Genomic DNA, 3,729 nt, shown 5'->3' with positions numbered 1-3,729 from the left:
CTGACAATTTCCTTCATTAATCTTTCAGCATATAACCTGCAGTTGTCAAACATACACTATCCGATCGGCAAATACTGTACATATGTCACTGTGTGCCACACATGACAACAGCCAACACAAGTGCCAGGCAATGGCCAGCTCCAACAAGCGAAAGTCTAACCACCGCCCCTTCACATTCAACAGCATGACCATCACCGAATCCGCCACCACCATTACCAAACAAAATTTGCATTTATATAGCACCTTTAACGTAGTAAAACATCATAAGGCGCTGCACAGGAGTATTTTCAGACAAAACATTTGACAACAATCCACATAAGGAGAAATTAGGGCAGGTGACCAAAAGCTTGGTCAAAGAGATAGGTTGCAAGGAGCGTCTTAAAGGAGGAAAGAGAGGTGGACAGGTTTAGGTAGGGAATTCCAAAGCTTAGGGCAACAGGAAGGTTGAGCGATTATAATCAGGGATGCTCAAGAGGGCAGGACTGGAGGAGCACAGATATCTCAGGGGGTTGTGGGGCTAAAGGACATTACAGAGATAGGTAGGGGCGAGGCCGTGGAGGGAATAGAAAAGCAAAATATTATTAAAATGGAGAGAGACTAAAGAATGCTGCGGTTAAGAGGGATCTGGGTGTCCTCGTACATGAAACACAAAAAGTTAGCATGCAGTAATTAAGTAGACAAATGGAATGTTGGCCTTTATTGCAAGGGGCATGGAGTATAAAAGTAGGGAAGTCTTGCTACAACTGTACAGGTGAGACCACGCCGAGAGTACTGCATACATTTTTGTTCTCCTTATTTAAGGAGGGATATACTTGCATTGGAGACAGTTCAGAGAAGGTTCTCTAGGTTGATTCCTGGGATGAAGGGATTGTCTTATGAGGAAAGGTTGAGCAGGTTGGGCCTATACTCATTGGGGGTTAGACGAATGAGAGGTGATCTTATTGAAAAATATCAGATTCTGAGGGGGCTTGACAGGGTAGATGCTGAGAGGGTGTTTTCCCTCATGGGGGAATCTAGAATCAGGTGGCATAGTTTCAGAATAAGGATTTGTCCATTTAAGACGCAGATGAGGAGGAATTTCTTCTCTCAGAGGGTTGTGAATCTTTGGAATTATCTACCCCAGGGAGCTGTGGAGCCTGAATCATTGATTATATTCAAGGCTGAGATAGACAGATTGTTGAACTATCGGAGAGTCAAGGGTTAAGGGGGAACAGGCAGAAAAGTGGAGTTGAGGCCAAGATCAGATCAGCCATGACCTTATTGAATGGTGGAGCAGGCTCGAGGGGCCAAATGGCCTACTCCCGCTCCTATTTCTTATGTTCTTATGTTCTTATAAGGGCAGCAAGTGCATGGGAACACCATCACCTCCAAGTTCCCCTCCAAGTTACACAGCATCCCGACGTGAAAATATATCACCATAACTTCATCGTCGCTAGGATAAAATCCTGGAAATCCCTCCCTAACAGTACTATTGGAGTACCTTCACCACATTGACTGCAGCGGATCAAGAGGGCTTCTCACTACCACCTTCTCAAGGGCAGTTAGTGATGGGCAATTAATGCTGGTCTTGCCAGCGATGCCCAAGTCCTAGGAACAAATTGCATTAAATTAAAATAGTCACGACTGGATGTGGCAGGATTGCACAGCTTTGATCTGATCCGTTGGTTGTTGGATCGCTTCGCTCTGTCTACACATGCTGTTTCCATAGCTTAGAATGTGTGTAGTCCTGTGTTGTAACTTCATGAGGTTGGCAGCTCATTTTCAGTACGCCTGGTGCTGCTCCTGAAATGCTCTTCTACACTCCTCATTGAACCAGGGTTGGTCCCCTGTCTTGATGCTAATGGTAGGGTGAGGGATATGCCGGTCCATAAGGTTACAGATTGTGGTGGAATACAATTCCAAAACTGAGGCCCCCTCTGCCCTCTCGGGTGGACATAAAAGATCCCATGGCACTATTGGAAGAAGAGCAGGGGGTGATGAGGTTTACCCCGGTGTCCTGTCGCCAATATTTATCCTCAAATCAACATCACTAAAACAGGTGATCCTCGATTATCACATTGTGGGAGCTTGCTGTGCACAAATTGGCTGCTGCTGTTTTTCCGACATTACAACAGTGACTACAACTACAACGACAACTACATTGCCTGTAAAGCGCTTTGAGACGTCCTCAGGTGAAAGGCGCTGTAGAAATCAGAGTCTTTCTTTTACAGCCTTCGAAGTCACAGAATCACAGAAACCCCACAGTGCAGATAGAGGCCATTTCGGCCCATCGAGCCTGCACCGACACATATCCCACCCGATCCCTGTAACCCCTACACCAACACATATCCCACCCTATCCCCGTAACCCCACGTATTTAATCCCCCTAACACTAAGGGTCAATTTATCATAGCCAATCAACCTAACCCGCACATCTTTGGACTGTGGGAGGAAACCGGAGCACTGACAATTGACAAAAACCAAATATCAACATAAATTGAATTTAACAGCAAAAAGAGTTAAAGAAGGCCGGTTAGCTCAGTAGGTTAGAGCATGATGTTAATAACGCCAAGGTCGCGGGTTTGATCCCTGTACAGGCCACTTACTTTTTGATGGTGTGGGTAGTTTCTTAATTTTGCTATTTGCTGAAAAGATTGGAGCTGTAATACTTTGAAGCAAAGCTGCAAAGCCTTAGTTCTGCCGAGAACTCAAGGAACTGGAAGGTTGACCCTGTGTCTATCTGTCCACAGATGGCGCTGACCTACACATTACTCCAACTGGTCGCATGGCCTAATGGATAAGGTGTCAGACTTCGGTATTAATTCTGAGGTTATCAGAATATTGCAGGTTCGAGTCCTGCCACGGTTTTTTAAACACTTTTTAATTCGTGTTCAGTTTTATAAAACCAAATCGTGTTCCCACTTAGTCGCTGAATGTGATTCCATACCAAACACTGCAGGGCTCTTTATTAATTAGTATTTTTGATGCTGCTTTGTGTGTGTTTTGCTCACTAGTTCCCAACAAATCCACAATATCTAATTGATGCCGATAAATTATTAGTGTTTCAATTGGAACTTTGGGTTAATCAGTGTAATGAAGTGCAGTGGAGGGAAATCTGATCAATTTCGGGGCCAGTGATCGCCACAAGGAGCCGATGAAATAAAATAAAGAATTTGCATCAAAGTCGCTGCGAGCAGGGTTCGAACCTGCGCGGGGAAACCCCATTGAATTTCGAGTCCAACGCCTTAACCACTCGGCCATCGCAGCTGCACATTAGCAGGGAGAAAATGCTTCCTACTGTGAGTGAGTCAGGAACTAGCTCAGAGAAGACAGGTCATAAATACTCACCGATAAATCCAGCAGGGAATTCAGGGTTAACTTCTTTGGCCAAAGAGCGCTGAGAATGCAGTAGTTGAGGCGAACTCTACTGGATGCATTTAAGAGGAAGGGAGAAAGGAATAGAAGGATATGCTGATAGGATTTTTAAAATTCGTTTATGGGATGTGGGTGCGCTGGCAAGGCCAGCATTAAATGCCCATCCCTAATTGCCCCTTGAGAAGGTGGTGGTGAGCCGCCTTCTTGAACCGCTGCAGTCCGTGTGGTGAAGGTGCTCCCACAGTGCTGTTAGGGAGGGAGTTCCAAGATTTTGACCCAGCGACGATGAAGGATCGGCAATATACTTCTAAGTCAGAATGGTGTGTGACTTGGAGGGGAACTTGGAGGTGGGGGTGTTCCCATGCGCCTGCTGCA

At 45.6% G+C, this 3,729-nt stretch overlaps 1 non-coding gene across 1 annotated transcript; it reads right to left on the bottom strand.

Moving 5' to 3' along the window:
• Positions 1-3,164: 3,164 nt before the first annotated feature.
• Positions 3,165-3,246, bottom strand: trnas-cga (transfer RNA serine (anticodon CGA)). Its single transcript has one exon. It is a non-coding gene; the product is annotated as a tRNA-Ser (tRNA).
• Positions 3,247-3,729: the final 483 nt, after the last annotated feature.

This window comes from Somniosus microcephalus, unplaced genomic scaffold, assembly GCF_052327205.1.
Source record: "Somniosus microcephalus isolate GS21.2 unplaced genomic scaffold, FLI_Smic_1.0 unresolved_chr8, whole genome shotgun sequence".
Taxonomy (NCBI): Eukaryota; Metazoa; Chordata; class Chondrichthyes; order Squaliformes; family Somniosidae; genus Somniosus; species Somniosus microcephalus.
This window is presented reverse-complemented; position numbering and strand designations above follow the sequence as displayed.